Raw genomic sequence first — 27,907 nt, forward strand, 5'->3', positions numbered from 1 at the left:
TTCACGCAAGTCATCTTGAATTGGGTTTTCTGTAGCCTGCAACCTAATGCATCTGAAATATAACCCTGGCAACTCAACAACAGCCTTTTGACAAAATGCAAGGTCACGGTGTATTTCTTAATAATTTTTAAAAATTTTTAAATTTTTATTTTTGAGAGAGTACAATCTTTATTTTTGAGAGAGACAGTGCAAGCAGGGGAGGAACAGAGAGAGGGGGAGACACAGAATCCGAAGTAGGCTCCAACCTCTGAGCTGTCAGCACAGAGCCTGATGTGGGGCTCGACCTCACGAACCATGACATCGTGACCTGAGCCGAAGTCGGACACTTAACCAACTGAGCCACCCAGGCGCCCCATGACAGACAGAGGAGAATCTCAAGTGCGCTCCACACTCAGCACGGACCCGGACGTGGAGCTTGAACTCACAAACTGGAAGATCATGACCTGAGCGTAAGTCGGATGCTTAACCAACTGAGCCACCCAGGTACCCCCAAACTATGTTGTTGGGTTTTTTTTTAATTTTTAATGTTTATTTTTGAGGCAGAGAGACAGAATGAGACAGAGCATGAACAGATCGGACAGATCCAAAGCAGGCTCCAGGCTCTGAGCTGTCAGCACAGAGCCTGACATGGGGCTCGAACCCACCCACCATGAGATCATGGCCTGAGCAGAAGCTGTATGCTTAACCGACTGAGCCACCCAGGCGCCCCCAAACTATGTTATTTTTTTAATTAAAATTTTCAAATTAAGTTACTGGAAAGCTAAGAGTAGTACAATACACAGTTTACTGCTTTCAGACGTCTGCCTTGCATCAGACTTAATGAAGAAAACACTAATGAAGACAAGATTTATTTAATTATTCTCATAAAATGAAGATTGCAATCACTACGCAATAAACTGTTGTCATAATGCCGGTTCTCCAGAATGAAGTAATCCTGGCAAGGGCCACGATGAAAACAAAAGGTAACTCAAGTTCAAGGCTGGGAGAGTCCAGCGCTGGTTATCACGCAGCCACGCGCCATCCCTAACACAGCCACTGAAATGAAGGCTCCTTTTCAATCATCTGTTGGGTTTGAAGATGGGCAGGACTCAAAGAGGACCGCGGGTCAGCTCCGTCATCCTTTCCAGCTGAAGTGAACTCCTTCCTTCTGCCAAATCTTAGCCTGCTCTCCACATAGGTGTTGCTGCTTGCACCTTACCTACACTACTAGGAATTTTTTTACATCAATGTACGTTTGTGAAATATATCCACTTGTGTATCATGAAATACACAATCCAGTTGTGTTTGTTACGACATCTGGGTTGTTGTGGTTTTCTTTTTTTTCCCCCTGTTCTGGCATTTGATCAAGACTGAACTACACATCCTGGATCCCTGAATGGGGCACACCACTGGACACATACACCATGGCAAGGGTGACAGCAGAGGCGGCGAGAAGCCTGGGGTCTGGGGATGGCCTCGCTGGCACTCTTAACTTCTCTGGTCTTTTCCCCATCCTCACATCGGACCATCACTTATTCCTACCAAAGCTGGCTGTCTAACTGCATGAAATTAATAAAAGCAAGTGCCACCTCGTAACTGGGAAGACTAATATGATTTTTTTAAAAACATGTTTGGAGGGCCCTTGGGTTGGGGGTGGCTCAGTTGTTAAGCATCTGACTTTGGCTCAGGTCATGATCTCATGGTTCGTGAGTTCGAGTCCCACATTGGGTGAGCTCGAGCCCAGTTTCAGGTGAGCCCCACTTCTCTCTCTCTCTCTGCCTCTTGTGGGATTCTCTCTCTCTCCCTTCCTCCCCGCCGCCCCTCACTCACTTGCACCCTCTCTCTCCAAAAAAAGTGTTTGGAGGCGCCTGGTGGTTCACTCAGTTAAGTGTCCAACTCTTGATTTTGGCTCAGGTTATGATCTCATGGTTGTGATATCAAGCCCTGCATAGGGCTCCATGCTGAGCATTAAGCTTCCTTGGGATTCTCTCTCTCTCCCCCTCTCTCTGCCCGTCCCTTGTTCACATGCTCTCACTCTCAAAATAAATAAACCTAAAAAAAAGTTTGATATGTTATCTAAATTTTTTCCTAAATATCATATATTTGAGAGAGAGCACATGTGCACACAAGCAGGGAAGGGCCAGAGAGAAAGAGAGACAGAATCTGAAGCAAGATCTGCACCGTCAGCACAGAGCCTGATGCAGGGCTCGAACTCACAAATCATAAGATCATGACCTAAGCTGAGATCAAGGGTCAGACGCTTAACCAACTGCACCACCCAGGTGCCCCTGATAGGCTGTATTTTTAAAATGCCAATGAAAAATTATATTGTGACAGATCACAGGTGCATCAAACTCTGTATGCAAAGACACACCCATAAGAAAGGTGCACGGAATATTGAGAACAGTTGAATATTAAGCCCCTTGGGCTGTGAGTAATTTTCCCATTTCTTTTGTACAGTTATTATGTATGTAATTAAATTTAAAAAGCAGAAGGGGAAAATCCTATCATAACAATATACAGAGAGATAAGGGGGTAGGAAACATAAATCTCTTCAGAGAATTAAAAGCATGTTTCAAATAACAACAGCACAACCATTTAAATCATAGATCGGATGCTTGTCTCAAACAGTGACTCTCATGAGCTGAAAATAAAATACTTTCAGTCCCTTCTTAATTTCCTTGTTTTACCCTAAGAATGCTACCTGGATTGTTCTTTGGTAGGTAGGTCTTCTCTCCACTCTGCACTGACAAAGGAAATGGAGACATTCTGAAATAAATTAATGAACTTTCATTCTTTCAACAAGGACCCACAGACCTGTCCTGTGGGAGGGACAGGCGGGAGAAGGAAATAAAGTTCGCCATCTTCACCCACCACGTGACTGCTGCTTTGCCTCTGAAACACAAGAGAACCTCCTCCTTCAGTCTCTAAGAATCTAAACTGCTAGGATATTTTTTACTCTCACCTCTCGTAACATTTTTTCTCAAAACGTTCCAATAATATATTTATTGTCAAATCTAATTTCCCTCCTCAATCTTCATCCTTCCCAACCTTTCAGTTCCCTTCATTCTCCTCATCCACATCTCTTGACCCCCTGTTGAGGAACCTGAAAAACATTTCAAATGCCCTCTCCCCTTTCTTTTGGTAACCAACCAGTCAGTCGCTAAAACTGGCTATTTTTGGAAATGTTTCCATATTTTTTCTTTGTTTTCCTTTTGGTAGGGATCGAGTCCAGGTCCTTAAGAATGTTCCATCTAAGGTTCTGAAATGCTCCCACAGGTCTTGCCTGATTACAGCCTCTCTCAGCCCGGAGACATAATGGACCACTATCCCTTACATGTCCTGCTCACCGCTCTGTTCCAGAATCCGTAGGCATTCCACCTGCTTCATCATGATTCTGTGGAACTTCTTCCCCGGGCTTTCTGGGGCAGGCATAATCTCATCCTACTCGACATATCCAACATTTTCACTTTTGGGGGTTTTTTCTCTGCAACAAACCTATTAAACCCATTCAACATCCCCACTGTACCTATGATTTGTTGAAATGGCATTTCCTTTCCATCCTTCTGATGGGCATTTGAACATGCTTAACTTTCTTCAAGTAAAAAAAAAAAATCTGGGGGTGCCTGGCTGGCTCAGTCAGTGGAGCATGCAACTCTGGATTTCAGGTTTCTGAGTTTGAGCCCCGTGTTGGGTGTAGACATTACTTAAAAATAAAATCTCGAGCCTACACCTTCCTCCAGCTAATACCTGATTTCTCTCTTCCCCTCCCAAGAGGTCTGTCCACGAGCTGCCTTCACTTCTTCCCCCATCATTCACTCCCTCTCCACTGCCATTGCTTCAACCCAAACCCTGTCCGCTCAGGCCATCCACGACCTCCACGCGGGCCAACACAACAGAGGCCTTTGATCCTCTTCGCAGAGCTGGAACAATTCCTTTTTTTTTTTTAAGTGAATTCATGAATTAATTTTGAGAGAGAGAGAGAATCCCAAGCATGCTCCACAACATCAGTGCAGAGCCGGACACGGGGCTCGATCCCATGAACCACGAGATCATGACCTGGGCCAGAGTCGGACACTGAACCGGCTGAGCCGCCCAGGTGCCCCTGGAACAACTCCCTCCTTTCTGAAGCATGCCTCCAATGAACCACGCCTCCAATGAACCACTCTCCTGGTTTTTCGCTTAGCTCAGCGGCTGTTCTCTGTCTCTCTCCTTTGCTGACTCCTCCCTCTCTCTCTTCTTCTACTTGTCAGAATCTTCAGTCCTGGGCCTTTTTTCCTCTCTTATTACAAATTATTTTCCTGATGATTCTACTCCATCTCATGATCTTAAAATACCACCTATATGCTGATGACGCCCCAGTTAACTCTCTTTAAACAGATCTTTCATGTGAGCAACAGATCTGAATATCAACTACTTCCTTGCAAAGTGTAATCAGATTACAACAAAAGTACCTCAAGAGATTGAAGGCATAAAGGTAGGCTAAGAAAGAGTGAACAGAATGTGCAAAAGGCCTAGAATGCAGGGAGCCCCGGCAAGGAGGGGGCCAACGGGGAGGAAGAAGGCACATTTCTAGAGGGTGCTCAAAAGGCCTCACAGACAGAGCCTGCGATTCAAGGTGATACACACCCATTAAAACAAGGCCAGGCTGCTTGGAAGAAAGAAAAAGATTAAGAAAAAACTCTCAAAAATTTTAAACATATGTGTCGAAAGAAAAGTTTCAATAGAAGGGATGGAATGTGAAATCAAGGACCTCTTCTGATATGTAACAAGATTTTAATAGAAAAGGCAAACTCTCAGGGCCAATCCAGAAGATCAGTCAATTAAGAGAAGATCTAGAAATACTGACCAGTGGAAGCAGAGTGAGGGAAATGACCAAAAAACTGACATGAGAGAATCCTCCAAAGCTGAAGAACATGTCTCCAGAACTAGCATCTGGCAGAATGAATGAAACAAGACCCACGTGAAGATACACCTTTTATAAAGTTTCAGAACACCACAAATGCCTCCAGGTTCGGGGAAGGGGTGTGAGCATGAGACTGGCCATCATCGATCACTACAGCAGTACTGAATTCTCAAAGGCAATGAGGCAAACACCTTCAAGGTTCCAAGGGAAAAGGATTTTCAGCCTAGACCTCTATATCGGACCCTAACTATAAGGCAATCGCAGAGGCAGACAATAAAACATATTGTCAAACATACAGAGACTCAGAAAAAATTAAACTGCCAATACCCTTTCTAAGTAAGCTATTTGAGGATGTGTTCCAGGAAAATGAGGGAGTAAACCAAAGAGAAAGTCGATGAGTGATCCTGCGAGACCAGTGGTTCTATTAGAGGAAACCAGCGAAGGGAAGTTTCAAGATGATGCCCCTGGAGCAAGTCTGAGTCTGGAGAACAAATCCAAAGCGGGCCAAGAGGACAAAGTGCCTCCCAAGGGAAGTTTCTCTAAAAGAACATCTGGTTGGATGAAGAGTAAGGGAAAAAATGAGGATATAATAAAAATAGTGAAAGGTTCTCAAAAAATTAAAACCAGAATGACCCAACAATTACACTACTAGGTATTTATCCAAAGGATCCAAAAATACTGATTCAGAGGGGCACATACACCCCAATGTTTATAGCAGCAGCATCGACAATAGCCGAAATATGGAAAGAGCCCAAATGTCCATTTGTCCATTGACTGATGGATAAAGAAAATGTGATACACACACGAGAGAGGAATATTATTTGTTGATCAAAAGAATGAAATCTCACCATTTTCCACAATGTGGATGGAACTAGAATGTATAATGCTAAGTGAAATAAGTCAGTCAGAGAAAGATAAATATCATATGATATCACTCATACATGGAATTTAAGAAACAAAACAGGTGAACATGGGGGAAGGAAGGAAAAATAAGATAAAAACAGAGAGGGAGGCAAACCATAAGAGACTCTTAAACAAGAGAACAAATTGAGGGTTGCTGGTGGGGTGTTGGGTGGGGGATGGGCATTAAGGAGGACACTTGTTGGGATGAGCCCTGGGTGTTACATGTAAGTGATGAATCACTAAATTCTACTCCTGAAACAATTATTACACTGTATGTTAACTTGGATTTAAAATTTTTTTTAAGTTCTTATCAAAAGAAATAAACAGACTCTTAACTATGGAAAACAAACTGATGGTTACCAGAGGGAAGGGTGGTGGGGCTGGAGGGGTCAGGTTCAACAGATGATGGGGATTAAGAAGGCACTTGTCATGATGAGCACTGGGTGGTATATGGAAGTGGTGAAGCACTATACTTGACACCTGAAACTAATATAGCACTGGGGATTAACTAGTCAGAATTTTAAAAAATCACTTGAAAAAACAGTGGAAAAAACCAGAAACTTCATAAGAACAAAAAGTTGCACAGAAAGGTCACAAAATCATAACACACAACTCTACTCTCCAGGGGATATATATATATGTATGTGTGTATATATATATATATATATATACACAGTCACAATTACACCAATACTATTTAAACTGACCTATACACCAAGTATGCAAGACTATTTTATAGAACATTCGGATATTATCCCAGCTAGCAAATAAAGTTAAAATACATTAGGGAACTGCAGATTAAAACAACTATGGCAGGCGCCTGAGCGGCTCAATCGGTTGAACGTCCAACTTCAGCTCACGTCATGATCTCATGGCTCGTGAGTTCACGCCTCATGTCAGGCTCTGTGCTGACAGCTCAGAGCCTGGAGTCTGCTTCAGATTCTGTGTGTGTCTCTCTCTCTCACTCTCTCTGTCTGCCCCTCCCCCACCTGCTGTCTCTGTCTTTGTCTCTTTCTCTCAAAAATAAATCATTAAAAAAAAAAAAAACTACTATGAGATTCCACTACATGTCTATGAAAATGGCTAAAATCCAAAACACTGAAACACTGACACCACCACGTGCTGACAAGGATGTGGAGCAACAGGAACCCTCACTCACTGCTGACAGTATGCAAAATGGCGCAGTTCGGCAGTGACCAGTTCGGCAGTTCCTTAAAAAACTAAACACACTCTTGCCATGATTGAGCTATCGCACTTCTCGGTATTTATTCAAAGGAGTTGAAATGTGATGTCTACACACAAACCTGCACAAAGATGTTCAGAGCAGCTTTATTCATGACTGCCAAAACATGGAAGGAGCCAAGATGTCCCTCAGGAGGTGAATGGAGAAACAACCAGGCAATGAGGTATTATTCCGTGCTACAAAGAAATGAGCTACGAAGCCATGAAAAGATGTGAGGAAACTTAAATACAGAACACTGGGTGAAAGAGGCCATTATGAGAAGGCTACATACTGTAGAATTTCAACCATAGAACATTCTAGAAGAATTATGGAGAGTAGAAAGATCAGTGGTTGCCAGGGGGTGGGTGGAGGGAAGAACAAACAAGCAGAGCACAGAGGATTTTGAGGGCAGTGAAACTATTCTGTTTGACACAGTAACTGGTGGATGCCTTTGTCCACACCCAAAGAACGTGAACCCTAATGTCAACCATGCACTCTGGTGATTGTCATGTGTCAGTGTAGGTCCATCAGTTGTAACCAATGGACCACCGTCGTGAGGGATGCTGATGGTGAGAGTGGCCCTGCACACTTTGGAGGGGAGGACAAGGGGTTACAGGGGCAGGTGCACTGTGCCTTCTCATTTTGCTGTGTACAAAACTGCTGTGAAAGTCAACTTAAAAAAAAAAAAAAACCGCAGCTGAGCAGTTTAAGCAAGTGTAAGCGGTTAACTTCGAGAAGTGGGCTAAGAACGGGGAAGGTGCAGGGCAACGGCAGTTTTGCTCTCCGGGATAAGGGCCCGGTCCTATTCTGTTTTCTAACCTGTGCGTCTACCATGTCAATGAGGAGAGCCAGGGCTGGTGGTTGCAGCGCGGAAGGCGGTAGGAGTCGTTGGTTTTACAGGCGGTGCTGTGCCTTTGGACTCGGAACAGGTGAGATAAAGTTAAGAGGCGACTCAGAGCAGAAGCAGGGCCACACAAGGAACGGAGGTCTGTTATCAGATCTCAGCCCCAGCTTGCCGGTGGCGGAAGGGAATTCCTCCCTAGCTCCACGCCCCCGGGGGAGTCTCCCTGCGGTGCTTTCAAGAGATGCAGACGCCTCACATTGAAGTTAATGGAAACTCCTTGGCAGGCCAAACAGAGAAAACTGCTCAAAAGAATCCTACCCATACCAATGAACCAAATCACTTGCGCCTTTTGCTTTCTCTGCTAAAACCCAACAGTCGGGTCCACATTTAGAGATTTTTTTTGGTAGCGGGATAAAAGTTTTGTATTGTCTTCATTTTGTCTTTTTATTATTTTTTTTCAGGATGCCACATTCATCTTGCTCATACTCCACTGGCTCAGCAGCTTGGGTTAGAGCTGAAAACACTTGTAAATCTGCATCCTTCTCAGGGCCCCTGAGTGGCTCAGTTGGTTAACTATGAGGTTGAGTCCCACGTCGGGCTCTGTGCTGACAGCTCAGGGCCTGGAGCCTGCTTTGGGTTCTGTGTCTCCTTCTCTCTCTGCCCCTCATCTCTCTCTCTCAAAAATAAACAAACATTAAAAAAATTGTTTTTAATCTGTATCCTTCTCTTTCCCAATAGTCCCAGTGTTCCACGGCCACCATGACCAGTGCTCTAGACAGAGAAGGTGTCTGAACAAAAGACCAAGGTCTGGCCAAGGGAGGGCGCAGCAACCAGTCTGTGCTGGGCTACAGGCAGGATCAGGCGGGAGACAAAGCAACAGTGTTAGGAGAAGAGATAATAGCGTGACAGTGCGGCTTCTTGCGGGGGTCACACAGCTGGCAGTCAGTCACCTCCAGGAGAAGCCAAAATGCCAAACGGCTCTGGGAGGGCAGCTCAGAACACGCCAGTTGAAAAGCGCAAAGCACCAGAATGAAGAGCACACAGTAAGTGATCGATTTAATATCAGATCTGTCTGAACTCTCCCAGGACATGTTCTTATAATTGTATCTTATATTTCTCATTCCATGTTTGTTTCTCTGCCCTCTCTGAAGCGTAGCAAGAGGAATAAAATTTGTGAATTAAAGGGTTTTGAACTGGGAAAAAAAAAAAAGGAAAAGCGCAAAGCAGGCTGGGGACGTCTCGTTTCCATTGAAACTGAAGTGGCGGAGGACCGGCTGGCCCCCACTTCCCTCTGCCAGCTGGGCCGGCCTGCTAGCCCATCATGCAGCCAGATGAAATCCTCATTACCTCACTCCTCTGCATGGGAGGTGCGCCCCCAGGGTCTCTGGGCAGCAAACAGGAAAGGAGTAGGGGCTGAGGGTGGCGGGGCTTTCTTTAGTGAATTTGAAGATCTGCCTCTCCGTGTGTAGCCTTCCCTTCAGGAGAGATGAGTGAGAAAAAGATGGACTTCCCGATTTGTGAGTCTTTTTTCTCTTTAATATTTGAAAATGTTTTATTTATTTTTGAGAGAGAGAGAAAGCGTGAGCAGGGGAAGGACAGAGAGAGAGAGAGAGGGAGACACAGAATCTGAAGCAGGCCAAGCTGTCAAGACAGCCCAAGATGGGGCTTGAATTCATGAACCATACATCATGACCGGAGCTGAAGTCAGGTGTTTAACTGACTGAGCCACCCAGGTGCTCCCCAATTTGTAAGTCTTGATGCAGCTGAGAAGGACTCATTCTAGATCATGATTTAACTCTGACTCCCGAACTTTATACACTTTGCTCAGTGATAGCTTCATCTCATAGCAGCCACCAAAAAACCTCCAAATTCCACCACTTTTGGGAACCAAATTCTCCTGAATGTGCAATTATAGAAATTAGAGAATTGGGGGGGGCACATGCTGAAATAGGTTTATCTGGATTAACATCACTTTTTTCTGTTCTGTTTTCTTAAACCACACATAGGTAAAAATATAGAACTTTTAGGAGTTGACCATATTACTTATTTTTTAATGTTTGTTTATTTTGAGAGAAATAGGGAGAGTGGGGGTGAGGCGAAGAGCCCGACGTGTAACTCAGACTCATGAACCATGAGATCCTGACCTGAGCGGAAATCAAGAGTCAGACGCTTAACTGACTGAGAGCCCCATGTGCCCTTGACCGCATTCTCTAAATTGAGAGTTCACAATGTAGTCAATGGTAATATCAGTTCGTGTTCGCACTGCTTTGGTTTTCAAAGTGTTTGCATACACATTAATTTGAGGTTCACAAAAATCATTTGGCAAAGTGTTGTTATCTTCATTTTATGGATAAGGACACGGACTGTCTGAGGAGGCTTCGCAGTTTGCCCAAGGGTCTCACAGTAAGTATGTCTTCTGATACGTAAGAAAGCGCAAAAAGCATATCATTTCCAAACTGGAAGAAACAGAGAAACCTTGTGGCCTGATCTTTCATACAAAGTAGTATTGACAGCATCCAACCTCTGTTACTGTCTACCAGACTGTCATGTGCCAGTCATCAAAGATTTCCAGCGAAGGAGAAGCCAGCCCTGGACAGCCCCTTCCACGCTGGAGGCTCAAATGGCTGGACAAACCTTCTTTATATGGGGCTGAATTCAACCTTCGTTAACCTGGCACATGTCGGTTCCTGTTCTGAAACAATCTGGAACCACAAAGAACAGAATTATTGCTTCTTCCACATGACATCTGAATATGTGAGGGCAGCTTTGTTTCTCCTTGGTTTTCCATTCCTGAAGCAAAGCATTCCTAATCCTTCCTACCAGGCCTCGTGGGACCGAGGGTCATTCACCGGTGGGGGGACTGCTGGGAGAGCCTCTGATTTAGCAACATCTCTCGGAAATGTTACCCAGAATCTCAAAAATGCTGCAGATGTGGTTACTATAAGTGAGGAATCTTCTAGTCACAAGAGGACACCCAGCTCAAGCCTGAAACAATAAAATGAGCTTTTGGCTTACGTAACTGGAACTCTGTGGGCAAGTGTGACTTGAGGTTCCAGCATGACTGAAATACGCTTTCAGGTCCGTGGCTCTCCCCAGCTTGCACCTGTGTGCCTCCGCAGGCTACCGCCATCAGGGATCTGCCCTGCCTCACGTGATGCCTGGACAGTTCTGGGCCTCACACCTGCACACCACCAAATCCAGAGAATGGTGCTAAGACTCTTCTGGGGGTCCTAACAAATGTCTCCTTGCCTCTCATTCAGCCTGGGTCACTACTGGCCTTGACTCAGAAAGGTCAAGGAGATACCCTGATTCATTGAAAGCAGGGGTAAAGTGGTGAATTATCCAGGAAGAAATCCTGACGGAAGAGGGAAGCAGATGCTGGGAACAAACATCAAAGACTTGCTCATGACCTGGTCTGCCCAATGCTGAGGCCGGTCCCTGGTGGCACAGGACACTGGTGCAGTAATGCGATACATGGAAAATGGCATAGTACACCAGTTTATAACCAATAAAAAAAAGGCTTCAGACCCCAGCAGGGGATATTAGGCAACAATTAAAAATAAAAATTATGGGGTGCCTCGGTGGCTCAGTTAAGTGTCTGACTTCGGCTCATGATCTTGCAGCTCGTGATTTTGAGCCCCACATCAGGCTCTGTGCTGACAGCTTGGAGCCTGGAGCCTGCTTTGGATTCTGTGTCTCCCTCTCTCTCTGCCCCTCCCCTGCTCATGCTCTCTCTCTCTCAAAAATAAATAATAAACTTTAAAAAATTTTTTAATGAAAAATATGCATACTGTTTAGCAAGTTACCACTGTTTTACAACAAAGCCTCCCCTTAACTTCATAGGTAGAAAGAACTATTTTATTATTCTTTTAAATGTTTATTTTTGAGAGAGAAAGAGTGAGCCAGGGAGGGGTAGCGAGAGGGGGATAGAGGATCCAAAGCAGGCTCCGCACTGTCAGCACAGAACCTGACGCGGGACTCGAACTCATGAACGGTGAGATCATGACCTGAGCTGAAGTCAGACGCTCAGCCAACTGAGCCACCCCGGCACCCCTAGAAAGAACCATTTTATTTTGCAGGTGAAGAATCTGGCCAGGCAGTTCTGACTTCGCCGCCCTCCCGTGGCTGCCGTAACTCGGGGACTCGCTGGGCTGGACGTGCCAGCTGGGCTGCTCATGTGGCAGACAGGACGACCAATGCCGGCACTCAGCAGCTGAGCTGCACTGTCGGTGGAAGCACTAGGGTGACCTCTCCAAAAGAGGGGGTCTCGGGGTGGCCGGGCTTGTCACAGAAGGGCTCAGCACTCCGCATGTGTCTCTACATGCATGGGTCACCACATGGCCTCTTCTGAGCCAGGCCTGGCAGTCCCACAGGTCACTGCTGTCACACTCCACTGGCTGAAGCAGTCCTGGCTCTGCCCAGATTCAAGGGTCACATGCCTTGACAGTGTGAGTGGAAAGTCATACTGCAGAAGCGCAAACAGGCTGGGAGGCAAAGGCGGAGCCACCCCTGGGAAACGCCATTCATCACACCTCACTAGGCTGATGACACAGTTTTATCTCAGGAAGCCATTAACGGCGTGCCTCTACTTCCCAAACTGATGTTCTCATTGTTGAAATGCCCAGACATGGAAGCCAACGTTCATTCCAGTGACAAGTTGCCCGTTCCAAAATCACACTGAAGACAGTGGGAAAATCCACTCCCTGGTAAATACAAGACCTGGTGTTTTGCACATTTTGGGTAAGGTGGTCCCATTTCTTCCCTAGTAAAGGCATGATTGAGAAATATGTCATGGGGGCACCTGGCTGGCTCAGGTAAGTGTCTGACTCTTGATTTTGGCCCAGGTCAGGATCTCAACGTTCACAAAACTGAGCCCCATGGTGGGCTCTGCACTGACAGCACCGAGCCTGCTTGAGATTCTCTCCCTCCCTCTTTCTCTGCCCCTCTCTGGCTCCCTCTTAAAATAAACAAACTTAAAAAAAAAAAAGAAAAGAAAAGAAATATGTTGTGGCTTCACCATTTGTTCAAAATCAACCTCTAAGAGCAGTGAAAATGTTTAGCATTTCACCACAAAAAGAATAAAATGAATCTCCCTAACCCTTGACTTACTTTATTAATATTTTTAAAGAGAACAGAAACAGGCTTCTGCTATGCACACCTTATTCGGCACCAAACACTTTGCATATATTATATTAGTTCATTTACATCTTTTGTGGCAGGAACTGCTTTTATATGTCCTTCACAGGAAATGGAGGCATAGGTGGGTCCAGATAACTTGCCCAAGGTTACAATAGCCTAAGTGGGGATTCGAACCCAGGAAACGTCTCCAAAGTTCTTACTCTTAGTCACCAAACTCTCCCCTCTGACATACAGAAACAATAACGCTCTTTCTAAAGCTGAAATAATCAAAACCTCCTATTGTCCTGAGATATCAAAATGAAATACAAGATATGGAAAGAATGCGTTCTTCCCTGCTGACACAGGCCTAGAAGTTTTTGTTTGGGATCATGACATATGCATATATGACATAAAGCTGTTAGCATTCTTTGTGAATTCTACTTTATCACTAGAAGGCATTTACAGCCTTCCAGGACAGTGGAAATAGAGCTAACTTGTTCTCTTTAATAACCTAGTACTTCATAGGAATGATGAAATACAATTTATTCAGCCAGTTCCTGCTGAGGAATATTCAGATTGTTCCCAGATTTGGGCCACTACAAAAAAAAAAAAAAAAAAAAAAAAGTGGGGCACCTGGGTGGCTCAGTCGGTTAAGTATCCGACTTTGGCTCAGGTCATGATCTTGCAGTTCGTGAGTTCGAGCCCTGCATCGGGCTCTGTGCTGACAGTTCAGAGCCTGGAGCCTGCTTCAGATTCAGGGTCTCCCTCTCTTTCTGCCCCACCCCTGCTCATGCTCTGTCTCTCAAAAATAAATTGAAACATTCAAAAAATTTTTAAAAAATGACTGTAATTAACAAATGTTTTCTGCATTCGCTACATATTTAAGTCCTGGTGCTTTTATTTCTAGAGGACAGAACCCCCTAAAGATGGGACCGCTTTGTCAAAAGGAACATACAACTTTCAATCTCAATAGCTGTTGTTGGACTGCTTTCCAGAAAGATTACAACCATTCACACTTCCAACAACAATGCACAGGGATAATTTCTTCTTAATGCCCTGATCAGCGCTAGGAGCTATTATTTTTTTGATGGGTGAAGAATGATTTCTCCTGACTTCCATTTCCCTAATTACAATTGATGTTCAGTATCTTTGTTTCCTCTTTTTCTTTTCTTTCTTTTTTTTTTTTTTTGGTTTTGTTTTGCCCTGTACCACTGCCTCCTGAGGTATTTAGTCTACCCTTATCATCGGTGTGCCTCCCAGATTCAGGGTATTTGGCAATGTTTTCCCCAGATTATCACATATGTCTCGGCACAGGTTGAATATGCCTCAGTACTTCTTCTCTTTTCCTTTCATAACAACATGACTTTTTTGCGGGCACAAGGTTCCAGAATAAGGACATTCCCCAGCCTGTGTGGATGGGTGACTAAGTTCTGGTCAACTGGATGCAGTATTTTCTGGAAGCTGTCCTTACCAGGCAGTGCTCACACCTTTCCTCCATTCTTATCATGCTATTATTGCTGCTTGAAATGCAAAGGTCATGTTTGGGACGTGAGGTCAGGATCACACCTAGTGGAGACAGAGGTCAGCAAGAACCAAGGCCAAGCACCTTTGAGCCCCATGCAGGCCTGGACCATGTACCCAGACTTAAAAAAAATTTTTTTTAATGTTTATTTTTGAGAGAGAGAGAGAGAAAGAGAGAGAATGACTGGGGAAGGGGCAGAGAGAGAGGGAGACACAGAATGTGAAGGAGGCTGCAGGCTCTGAGCTGTCAGCACAGAGCCCGATGCAGGGCTCGAACTCACAAACTGGAGATCATGACCTGAGCGGAAGTTGGATGCTTAACCAACTGAGCCACCCAGGAACCCCACGTACCCAGACTTACATGAGAGATGAATTCAGGTCTTCTTTAAGCCACTACTATCTGGGGAAGTTTGTCACTTGCAGCCCAATTTAACACTAGCAGAGAGAATAGACCCTGAATATAAGATGAGGATCATTTCCCAAAAAAGTAAAAAATAAAAATAATAAAACCTCTTGACCAACTTGAGTAAGCTTTTATTGCTACAGTCAAATCCCTACTTTAATTTATACATTATTCATTTATATTTAGTATGTAATATGTATTACATATTATACATAAAATATGTACTTCAATAAATTGTATATTTATTACGTTAATGCTTTATTGCATTATATATTGAATTACATAATGCATATTAATATATTAAACCTATATCTATATATTCACATTTACAATCACATTACATAAAATATATTCGTTTAGAAATATTGATCCCAGGGGCACTTAGGGGAGTCAATGGATTAAGCGTCCGACTCTTGGTTTCAGCTCAGATCATGATGTCAGGGTTTGCGAGATGGAGCCCCGGGTTGGACTCTGAGCTGACAGCACAGAACCTACTTAGGATTTTGTCTCCCCCTCTCTTTCTGCCCCTCCATTGCTCTCTCCCTTTCTGTTTCTCAGAATAAATAAAAATACTTAATTTTTTTTTCATTTAAAAAGAAGAATTGTTTAGCCTATACTTGGATTTCAAGAAAATGGAGATCCAGACCCGGCCGCGCATGCTCTCCCCCACCGCCCTCATCATCACCACAGCGTGGGGATCCAGACCCGGCCGCGCATGCTCTCCCCCACCGCCCTCATCATCACCACAGCCTGGGGATCCAGACCCGGCCGCGCATGCTCTCCCCCACTGCCCTCATCATCACCACAGCTACTTTGAAGCCATCTGTTTTTTCAGGTGACCAGAGAGCCATCTAACCTGTTTGAGTTTTGGCGCTTTTTGAATCCACAGACTGCATTATGCTACCACTGAAAAATTTCATACCAAGTCTCAAAAACATATTTACATGGTATGTCAATTTCTTCTAAAAAAATGCTTCCTATAGGCACATATTTGTGATGCTGACAACACAACCACTTGCTCTACTGTCATATAATCTTTCAAAGCCAATTTCAAAGGTCAATTTAACAACATGGAATACTTATAACTATGAGGTTATACTCCGTAGAATAAATACCAAATCTGTTTTAAATTTGTCTCCCTTTGGGGCGCCTAGGTGGCTCAGCTGGTTAAACATCCGACCTCCGCTCAGGTCGTGATCTCATGGTTCAAGAGTTCAAGCCCCACGTCGGGCTCTGTGCTGACAGCTTGGAGCCTGGACCCTGCTTCGGATCCTGTGTCTCCCTCTCTCTCTGCCCCTCCCTCGCTCTCACTCTGTCTCCCTCTCTCTCAAAAATAAATAGACATTAAATTTAAAAAAAAATAAATTTGTCTCCCTTTTTCTAAACCAACTCTGTCAGGTGGCCTCCATAAAACTCTAAAATTAAAACTGAGGTTATTTTAGTCTGTCGTCCCTGAGTCTTCCTTTGTAATTCAGAATGAAGTAATTAAGAACATGCCACCTTGGTGAAAAATGACACTTTGTGAAGCCTGAATGGAAGCAGCTTCCTTCCTTCGAAGAAATAATTCTGGGGAGAAGTTCGTCTCCTATCTAAGTATATTAATTTGAGACAGGTTAATAATTTTATGATCTTAAGTCTGCTCATTCTGGAAAGCAGTAGTTTCCCCATTATTTCAAGTCCTGTTCTATGAACCACAGTGAGATTTAATACCTCCTACCTTATGTCCTAGAATATTCTAGGTAAAATTATTCCTAAATATTTTATGGCACCTGTGAACTGGAATTTTTTTTTTCAATTTCCACTGTTAAGCAGTCATGGCTAGTACAGGAAAAAAAAAGCTTATATTCTTTCTATATTTATCTGTCATACAGTCACTTACCAATACCCTTATTCTTTCTAATTTTTCTTTTCAATATTTAAGTCAAAAGATGTTTTGACTTATTGCAATAATACCAAAATAATGTTAAATAATAATGACAGTACTTCAATTTTATATTTTTTCCAGGAATAATTGTGTACATTTATATTTTGAAGGAAATTCATCCATTTCCTCCAGTTTCTTTGAACTGAATTTTTCATTTTTCATACCTTTAACAATAGACCTTTACCCATTTTTAATGTTTTTCCTCTTCTTTTCTTTAATCAGAAATAATTTCCATTGTTTGCCTTTTCAAAGAACCAGTGTTTGGTTTATCTTCTTTTTGGTTTTACGTCTTCTATTTCATTCCTTCCAGCCTTCATCATTCATTTATTTCTCTTTCTTTTGTTTTCCTCCTGGTTTCATAGGTTGAATATTCCACTCCTACATTTCAGTCTTTTTTTTCTCTTATGGTAATGAAAGCATCTGTGATCGTACATTTTCCTCTGAGTTCAGCTTCAATTCCATTCCATCTACTCTGCTACAAACTCTCCTCCCTTTGTGTATTTCTACATTATTTATAATTTGTTTTGACTTTCTCTTGGTGCAGAGATTATTTAAACATGGTGTCCCTGAATTCCAAAGTAGTTTTTTTAAATAATCGTCTTTTTGATCATTCAGTTCATTGGATTAAGATGACAGATTACTGCATATAGAGTCAGAATTTTTATATTTTGCTTTTCATTTCCTATAACAAAGTACGTGACCAACTTCTGTAAACACTTCCTAGATCTAGAGAATGTGTATTTCCTGTTCTATAAATTTGTTGAATCTTTAATTTATAACCTCTATATTTTTGCTCTTTTCTGTTTGTTTGTTTCGTAGGTTGGAAACCAGCAGCCTGCAAGCTACAGATATGTTTTATTTGGCTGGCAAGGTGCTTTAAAATGTATGAATGTCAATGCCTTTAGGCAAGGCATGCATTCTCTGCTTCACTGTCCAATTCCCATCTTCTCTGCTGTCTTACACCCAATAATTCACATATTCAGGCTGCCCACATGGTCCCCGTGGGCATCCAAGTTGGCAATCTAGTTTCCCTGGCCTGTCAAATTAGAAAAGACACATAATTAACATCTCCTAGTATCAGAATATTAAATTCTTTATTCCCAATTTTTGTTCTAAGTATTTTGTTGCTTAAAGATTAAAAGCAGTTGCATATTTTTGGTTTTTATCAGTATATAATATCTCTTTGTCCTGTTCAATGTTTCTGTTCTTACTTTCTATTTTGTCTGACACTAATATTGCTCGTATTTTTTTTAATGTTTTATTTATTTTTGATACAGAGAGAGAGAGACAGAGCATGAGAGGGGGAGGGGCAGAGAGAGAGGGAGACATAGAACCAGAAGCAGGCTCCAGGCTCTGAGCTAGCTGTCAGCACAGAGCCCGACGCGGGGCTCAAACCCACAAACGTGAGATCTGACCTGAGCCCAAGCTGGAGGCTTAACTGACTGAGCCACCCAGGCGCCCCTCGTATTTGTTTTTTAATAGGTGAATTTAGCTGAAGAATATTTATTGTGGGGCTTTTATTTGGCTTTATTGTTTCTACTTCATTTTGTTTACTGTTTATTAACTCTTCTTTCACCCTTTTCCCTTCTCCTCACCTTTGCTGATTTGCTACCGCTGCTCTTTATTCCCTTCTGACCTGCTCGCCCCTCATTACCATCCGCATTCCCTATTATTTGGGGAGTAGTCGGCATTTCTATTCTGTTTGTGGTTACAGGCCATTCGCAACAGTCTTAACCAAACCTTCATCAAAATTAAATAACTATGACCCCCAATTCCTTACCAACAAAGATGAGATTAATTTTAGGGTAATTTTCCATACAAATGACTTGAATGCCCCCACCTGCAATCATGGATTTTGCTAAGATAGTCTAGAATTTTTAGTTCTGGGCTATTTCCTAGATTTCCCCTGAAAGTATGATCCTTCTTCTCAAAAGTTCCACTTTACAGTTACATTATGAATTTTCAGCTAAGTTAGCATCCTTGATTTATATACACAATGTTTCATGCTACAAGATTCTTGTGTTAGAAACTACTGCTTCTTATATTCTTGGTCTTCCTCTAGCTTGATGTTTCTACTTGATCCAATTACCAGTCTCTAATTGGTCATTTGAATGTTTGCTCAAGTAGGGTATATAAATTCTTCATGTCTAAAAATACCCTTTTTCACTCTGATTCATTAAGTGATATCTTGGCAGGAGAATTTAAATCTGGCTTTCTGAGCACCTGGCTTTTCAACCTTTCCCTCCTATGCTTGGGGACTTGCCCACTTCATTAGTCTCGGTTGAAGGCAGGGTCCACCTCCCACTGAATAAACTGGAAACACCAGCTATTTGCTTTTTCAGCCCCCCTTTGAAGCTAAGGTGTGCCCTTGACCTGGACAGTATTTACATTTGCCGCAGACTCTGGCTCAGCAACTAACGCTGCAAAGCAAGGACCATGAGAAGAAACGCTCGTTGGCAGCTCTGGTGGCTGCAGCAAGATGAAGATCCTGGCAAGCAGTGACCCAGGTGCTGGCTGTGGCTCCCGCGCCAGCAGGTCTGGTACAAACTGCATTTTCTGTGTTCACGCACAGAGCAGCAGCGTCCAGCCTGAGCCAATTCTGCTGAGATTTGAGCCAATTCTGTGTAAAATTTTAGGCACCGTTCCTTGGCTGCAGAGTCTCCACAGCTCATTCTATGGCCCTCCGACAATTCCATAGCAACTCAATATCCATTAAGAAATGATTTTTTTTCTTCCTGCATCAGCCCAAATCAGCTTCTGTGGCCTGTAGGTAAGGACCCGGGATAACATGGCTGGGTATAGAAGACTTACAGCTCTTCGGGGCCAACAGTCCCAAAAGACACTATCTTCGCTTCTAGTGAGCATTCCAACACCATCCTAATTCTCTTCAAAACTGACCTATCTTTCTGTCTAAAAATTGGTAGGCTTTTTTTTTTTTAAGTTTATTTATTTTGAGAGAGCAAGAGCAAATGAGCAGGGTAGGGGCAGAGAGAGGGGGAAAGAGAGAATCCCAAGCAAGCTCCATGCCGTCAGCACAAAGCCCCATTTGGGGCTTGAACCCATGAACTGTGAGGTCATGACCCAAGCCAAAGTTGGATGCTCAACCGACTGAGCCACCCAGGCGCCGTGGTAGGATTTTTATCTTCATTACTGCAGTTAAGCAATTAAATTATGCCTCTTTCCAGACTTCTAGGAATCCTTTTTAATTTGAAGCCCAAAATTTTCTTCAGCTTAGGTTTCCTCCTTTTATTTGTCAGGTCTTCTCCATCTGTTCCTTTCCCACCTTCCTACACTGGTCTCTCACACGTTACCTATTTCACCTCATGATATCAGCATCTTTGTGACAAGATGCTCCTTCCAGAAAATGAATTCAATTCTCAATGGGGCCATTATGCTTTGTATTTCATTGAGTGCAAGTTTCAAATCAGGGAAAAAAAATTCCGAGTTACTACTTTTTTCTTTGGAATACTTTCTTCTGTCTCTTTGGGTTTTTTTGAAGCAAGCTCCAAGCTCCGTGCTATTAGCACAGAGCCCAACATGTGGCTTAAACCTACAAACCATGAGATCATGACCTAAGCCGATGTTGGACACTTAACTGACTGAGCCACCCAGGCGCCCCTCTTCTGCCTCTTTGATTTAGCTTTGCTCATTCAGAATGTTCAGCTTAGTTCTCTATCTCAAGTTATTAAGTCCCACTGAAAGTAGACCACACTTTTGCTTTGCCAAATCTAGGTTTGGCCTTCAGCTCCAACATATCCATGCTTCTCCAACAGTGGCAGATCATCGCCCAGGGGACATGGGGGTTTTCATTCTAGAACCCAGCAGTGTGTGGACTGGCAAACGGGAACCTCTCCTACCTAGACATAGGGAACGCTTCTGTCTGATCTCACACTACCAAGAGTAAACCCAGGAGAAGTACTCCTTGTCAGCACTAGCTCCTCAGATGTGCAGGGCCCGGGGCCCCTTCAAGGACTAAATGCAGGGGGCGCCTGGGTGGCTTGGTCTGTTGAGCGTCTGACTTTGGTTCAGGTCATAATCTCACGGTTCATGGGTTTGAGCCCCGCATCGGGCTCTGTGCTGACAGCTAGCTCAGAGCCTGGAGCCTGCTTCAGATTCTGTACCTCCCTCTCTCTCTGACCCTCCCCTGCTCATACCGTCTCTCTCTCTCAAAAATAAATAAAAATAAAAATAAATAAAAAATAAAAAAGAACTGCAGGAATGGGAAAAGAGAGAGCTGCTAACACCTGCATGCTGTCGCACTTACTGTGCCGAAAACCCTTTCTGCTGCAAGCAGTGGCTGAAAGAAGGGACCAGGCCTGAGCCTCACTATCCAAATACCCAGACTCCTGAGCCAAGGTATACCAGAGCAGGGCAAGATGGGGCGCTACTGACTCTGCTCTTGTCTTCTGGCACCCTTTCCATACTTCGCTTCTAAAGCTTCAAACAGCCATTCCATGTGAGCCGTTCCTAAATATTAATCTCCAGCTATAAGATTTCCAACCATCTGTCTACTCTCTCCATCACTATGCCCTGGCATGAATGTAGTTCAGATTATTTGCATTTAACAGACCTTTCCTAGACATCTTGTAAGTGCCAAGCCCGGTGGTGGAGGTACTGATGTAGGAATGTGCGTGACAGCTATGTAAGGAGACGGTTGCAATACAGTATAACAAACAGTAAGAACAGCAAAATGGGGGACCCGGGGAGCACCGAGGAACACTGGGTCCAGCCCAGAGGGTCAGGGAAGGCGGTCAAGGAAGGGATCACAACTAAGCTGTGGCTTGAGGGGAGACCAGCAAGATTGGTGAGAACAGGTGATTTCGACAGACCTAAGGGGACTGTGGACAAAGAAAGTGGAGCAGACAGATGAAGGCACAAACCCAATAAACAGCATGAATCAAACAAAAGAGTAAAAGAACATTGCTAAAATTAGAGAGGGGCTAATCTTGCTCGCCCCATAATCTTGAAAAGCATTACATGAGAGAGAAGAGTTAAGAGGATAAAATTCAGAAAAGACTCCAGAAGGACTGAGGGCAATGAGATAAAAGCCAGTGAGCAGAACTGTAAAAATCCTATCTCCCTGCTACCCACTCCTTCCACAGGAGCAGAAGCTTCCTGGGGGTGGAGATTAGGTATTTATTTAGTCAAAGCAAAGAATATAGACCATCTCCGTTGACCAGCAACCACTTTCCTTAAATATATATTAACAGCAGCTTTATAGAGGGTAACAGAACCATTCAGATGTTCCTGTTGGCTAAAATTCAAACTTTCTTTTTTTTACGTTTATTTACTTATTTTGAGAGAGACAGAGACGGGGGGGGGGGGGGGGGAAGCAAGAGGCAGAGAGAGGGAGAGAGAGAGAGACTCCCAAGCAGGCTCTGTGCTGCCAGGGCAGAGCCTGATGTGGGACTTGAATCCACAAAACCATGAGATCATGACCTGAGTGGAAACCAAGGGTCAATGCTTAACCAATTGAGCCACCAGGTGCCCCTAAAACTCAAAATTTCTAAAAGTGAATTCTTTAGGCTGCCTCTCTAGTTCTCCTGACCGTCCTGGTCTCGGGATCTCTCTGGGTCTCTCTTTGGGGTGTGTGTGTGTGTGTGTGTGTGCGTGTGTGTGTGTGTGTGTGACTTAGTGATACCACCATTTCCCCAATTATCCAATCTTAATATATTGCCTTTAGTTCATTTCCCCCTTTACAAAGTTAAAAATTTTACTAGAGTGGGGGTGCCTGGCTGGCTCAGTCAGTAGAGAATGTAACTCTTGATCTTAGGGTCATGAGTTCAAGCCCCATGTTGGGCATGGAGCCTACTTAAAGAAATTTTTTTTAATTTACTAGGCAATATAAAAGATAATGAATGCAGACATCATACTTCTAGAAGGAAAGGCTCAATACTGAAAACTGTGTACATCCCATTCCCTAAAGTAATGCAATTTCACCAAATTTCATGACTAGATTTTTGAAACCAGAGAGAGTGATTTAAATACTTAAAGAACAGGAAAAAATACCAAAAAAAATGCATACAATGAAGAGAACTCAATTTACCAGAAACTAAAATATTACATGGCCACAAAAGTTAAAATCATGTAATCAATGAAGTAGGATATAGAGAACAGCAAATATATCCAAGGATATATAAGTATCAGAAGATTAACAAACAGCAAATTCAAATCAATGAGGGAAAGAAATCTTGTTCAGTAAATACTACTGGATTAATTGCCAAATATTTTTAAAACACTTTAAGTAATAGACCAAAGAACATTCCAAACGGATTAAGTACATAAATATTATAAAATGGAATGTGAAACCCCAAAACATCTGACCTTTGGGTGCTATAAATCTTTCTAAGCCTAGAAATAATGTAGGAAATCACAATGGAAAAAATAAATCTGCGTCATTACAGTTTTAGACTTCTATATTTAAAAAAACAACATAATAATCAATATACTACCAAAAAAAAACTGTGCAGAAATTATCTGCAAAAAAATAACAGAAATGGATTGACAGTGTTAAAATACCACAGAATAAATAAGAGTAACATTAAAACCTCATTGGAACACTGAGAAAAGTTAGAAATAGACAAATCCCAGGAAATAATGGCCAATATATATATGAAATTCAGGAGACCTGCAAATTAAAGCAACAAAGATTTCTTTTGCCTAACAAATTAGGGAGAATTCTTCAGGATCATAATAATGCTTTCCTACACAGCTCTATGTATTTTATAACATAGAAATACATATCACAAAGTTGATCAATGATCTTATACATTCTGGCCAAGTAAATATTTACTTAAGAATTAGGCGAGGGACACCTGGCTGTGTGGCTCAGTAGGTTAAGTGTCTGACTCTTGATTTCAGCTCAGGTCATGATCTCGTGGTTTCTGAGTTCAAGCCCCACATCAGGCTCCATGCTGATAGCATGAAGCCTGCTTGGGATTCTCTCTCCCTTGCTCTCTCTGCCCCTCCCCTACTCATGCACTCTCTCGCTCTCTCTCTCTCTCTCAAAATAAACAAATAAAACTTAAAAGAATTTAGTCTAAAGATACAGTCAGTAAAAACTTACACACAGACTTATATATTAGAATTATTTAAAATAGAGAAAAATACTGCATCCAACGATAGGAGGATTAAGTAAATTATGGTAGTTGATCCCTTTTAAAATTAAAAAATAAACACCAAATTTAATAAAAAGGGCCTTCCTTTTTAAAATTGAAAAGAAAATGATGCAAGTAGAATACAATATCACCATGGAATAATAGAGTATTATGGAGATGTTAAAATAATGGGGAATATTTAATGAGATGAAGAAATTTTATGATACACTGTTAAAGAAGTCAAGATATAAACTGGAATATCCAATATGATTTAACTCTGTGAAAGTGTGTGTGTGTGTGTGTGTGTGTGTGTGTGTGTGTGTGTGTGCGTGCACACACATGTATAACAAATGCTGGTTAGGAGCGCCTGGTGGTTCAGTCAGTTAAGCATCCAATTTAGGCTCGCGGTTGGGGAGTTCAAGCCCCACACTGTGTTCTCTGTTGTCGGCAAAGAGCCCGCCTCAGATCCTCTGTCTCCTCTCTCTGCCCCTTTCCAACTCCCTCTCTCTAAAAAATAAATAAACATTAAAAATTTCTAATAAAAAAAAAAGGCTCAATAACCACACCACAAAGAAACATCAAGAGACATTATCTCTGAGTAGCAGGGTTATGAATGATTTTCATTTTCTGGATACATTCTTTTGTTCCATTTTCTATAAAGAGAGATGCATTACTTACATAATCAGGTAAAATATTCACATTTAAAAACGAACACCAGAACAGCTCCACTATCTCTCCTCCCTTCAGGGGTGCATTCCAGACCCACAATCAGGGCACAATCCAGATCTACCACCCTACACATTTCTTCGCCTGCCACCCCTCCTTAATGTCCTGGCATCATCCAAAGATCTAACTAGCCCCCAAAACTGCTGGATTGTGTCACAACTCCATTTCTTGGCATGTGCTAGTTCCTCTGCCTACAACCCCTCCCCGTCCCTAGCAAAGGCTTCTTCAAGCCTTACGACTCAGCTCAAATGTCCCTCTTCTGTGAAACCTTTCCCAGTGTCCCCAAGAAGAAATACTGCTTCCTGGTCTGAGTCCCACACCCCTTAAAGCACCCCTGTGAGGGGGGTGTGCTCTAGTAAGGTTTCTTACATAGCTTCCTCCCTGTGGTAGGCTCAATGATGCCCCCAGAGATGCCCACATCCTCATCCCCAGAACCTATGAATGCGCTACATGGCAAAGGGACTCTGCAGGTGCGATTAAATGAAGGCTCTTGACTTGAGGAGATTATCCTGGATTATCTGGTGGGCTCAGTGTAATCACATGGGTCTTAAGAGAAGGAGGCAGGTGGGTCAAAAGCAGAAAAAGGAGATGGAACCAGGGGTTGTAGCAATGAACTGTGAAATATGGCGGGAGGTTGCAAGTAGCCTTGAAGTTGGAAAAGGGAAAGAAATAAGTTCGCCCTGATGTCTCCAGAAAGAATGTGGCCTTGGCCACACCTTCATTCTAGACTTCTAACCTCCAGAACTCAAAGAAAACAAATGCGTGTTGCTTTAGACCAGGAAGTTTGTGAACTTGTTACAGCAGCAACAGGAAACTAATACAATCCCTGACTATCCCCAAAGCACCTTGCGGCAGGCCTGAGGAGGGGGACGGTGGGGCCCGGAGTTGGGGAAAGGAAGCAATTTTGTCGACATCTGGTGACAAATGAAACATCTACCTCAAGGAAAACTGCTGAAAAGCAGCAGTAAAATGAAAGGCAGGAGGAGGAAGAAAAAAAAAAAGCATGGGCTAACATTTATTGAGGCATTAAGATTTACTGTTAATTTGTTAATATTTATTAGCATTTTTTGAAAACTCATTACCTTCCAGGCATTCATTGTTCTAAGGATGTTACACTGCCCTGAGCACTCCTCTAAGGAAGTGCTACTATTCCTATTTTACAGAGGAGGGAAACAAAGCACAGGATTAAGACACTAGCCCAGGATCCTGCAGCCAGTAAGATCCCGCAGCCAGTAAAGTAGGGAAGCCAGGATAGGAAGCAGGAACTCTGGCTCCAGGACCCATGCTGTTAAATATTAAGAAGAAAAAGCTTATACACGTTGAGGGATTTGCAGGAATTTGTACATTTACATAAGCCAAGAGGACTAAATGCAGTTGAAATCAGGTTGAACTTATTAAAGGAATATTCTCTATTTGATATGCCATGTTCTGTGTGGTTCTGTTTTCTACACTGATTCACACAATCTGGATTTAAATCCAGGTATGAGGCAGAAGGGGACGTTTAAAGGCTGGGGGAATGTTGCCCCAGAGCTTCTAACGCCAACCAACCCACCTCCCACCTCTGTCCGGCAGAGGCCCAGGGAAAGCTCCTTCCACAGGCTGGTGTGGTCAACACAGCTTTAGGAAGTCTCCCATCCCCGCTCAGGAAGATCTGAAAGCAAAACACCTTCATGAGAAGGGAGGACTTGGCATAGGAAAAGATTGCTTTCACGCACAAAATACTGATGTCCACTAATACTGAACCACAGAAAATCCAGGCAATGAATTAGAAGACCAACTAAGGAAATTCATCCAGAATTCTGAAAAAAAGGATAAAGAGATACATAAAAGATTTTTGAAAACTAAGAGACTTGAAGGAAGATAGGAAAGATCTCCAGCACAACAGGAAAGCTGGGTGGCAAGAAGAAAGAATGAAGAGGGAACCCCACCCCTACCCCACCCAGGAGACGTACTACAAACATCTGTATCTAAAGCACCCAGGCTGGCCTAGAGCCTGTGTTCTCCGGCAGCGGCAGCGGCTGGAGGTAAGGAGTTCTGACAGTCTTAGGATGGGGTCAGAGGCAGGAGCTCAGTCACGATGAATCCCAGGGGACTGAGGGGGGGGTGCTCAATCCTACTCCAGGCTCGAGGGGCTGCGCCCCCAGGGAATGGGTCACTCCAAATACTTCACTCTAAAGAGACTCCCCACTGACAGCTGGCAAAGGGAGCAGAAGAACGCAGGGGCTGGTCAAGGCCGTCAAGAGGCCCTGGAAGAACAACCATTTCCCTTGGGTGCTCACACTGACTCCTGAGACCAAATACTTAGGACCCGCTCCGCACCAACCACTTCTCCAAACTCTCTGGACACCGACTGGTGTCCTACAACTCAACTGTGACACTAACCACCTGCAGTTAGCATACACCCCACAGGTTAGAGACTTAGTCCCACGAGACTGTCCCCACTGAGCCACCTCAGGTGCCAGTCCGTGGCTGAACTTCTGACCAACCAGCTGCAAAGTGGGGGTTTCCACTCCCCCTGCCTCAGGGCAGATAATTTGCTGTAATGCCTCCTACAACCCAGGAGGCAGTTGGCTTCCTAGATCGCCAGTTTACTGCAAAGGACACAACTGGGGAACAGCCAGATGGAAGAGACGCAGAGGGCAAGCTGTGGGGTGAGCCCGGGGCTTCCCCGCCCTCTTCTGGTGTGCTACCTGCCCATAACCTTGATGTGCCCAGCGCCCTGGAAGCTCTCCAAACGCCACTGCTTAGAACTGTTACTGCAGTGCCATTAAGGAGGCACGACTGGTTAGTCCGCTGGCACTGGTGGTTAAACTCAATCTCCAAACCCCACGGTGGGGGGGGGGGGGTGAAGGTTCCAGCCCTCCCATCACGTGGTTGGTTCCTCGGGCAACCAGCCCCATCCTCCAAGAGTCACCACGATTAGCATAAACTCCAGCGTGGTTGAAAAGGGGCTTATTATGAATAACAAAAGATGCTCCTCTCAAAAATTCCAAGGGTTTTAGGGGCTCTGTGCCTGGAACTCGGGACCAGATGTGTATTCTTTAATCCTATTGTGAGGCCCCTCTCACCCTCCGCTCCGCAGGGCCAGCAGTGACCTGGCCTCCTGCCTAGCCACAGGCGCGAGGCAGGTGTCCACGGGGCACTGGCTGGATGTCACGGGCAAACAGGCCCTGGCGAGGGCAGCCTCGAGGGCTGTTCGGGAGTGAGTCAGGCCCATCCGTGTGCAGGCAGAACCTGTGGTCAGCCGTGAAGCCAACTCCCTGA

The 27,907-nt window shown here is 43.7% G+C and overlaps 1 protein-coding gene and 1 long non-coding RNA gene across 11 annotated transcripts in view; one reads left to right on the plus strand and one right to left on the minus strand.

Moving 5' to 3' along the window:
• Positions 1 to 27,907, minus strand: part of SPECC1 (sperm antigen with calponin homology and coiled-coil domains 1) — a 273,383-nt gene that overhangs the window by 100,532 nt on the left and 144,944 nt on the right. The window lies entirely within an intron of this gene.
• On the plus strand, positions 7,388 to 12,739 carry LOC115281423. Of its 2 annotated transcripts, none has more exons than XR_003904299.1 (4): positions 7,388 to 7,579; positions 7,854 to 7,939; positions 11,934 to 12,560; positions 12,699 to 12,739. It is a non-coding gene; the product is annotated as an uncharacterized LOC115281423 (long non-coding RNA). The 2 variants fall into 2 exon arrangements; XR_003904300.1 differs by having other exon boundaries at positions 7,857 to 7,939.

This window comes from Suricata suricatta, chromosome 17 (genome assembly GCF_006229205.1).
Source record: "Suricata suricatta isolate VVHF042 chromosome 17, meerkat_22Aug2017_6uvM2_HiC, whole genome shotgun sequence".
NCBI classification, from domain to species: domain Eukaryota; kingdom Metazoa; phylum Chordata; class Mammalia; order Carnivora; family Herpestidae; genus Suricata; species Suricata suricatta.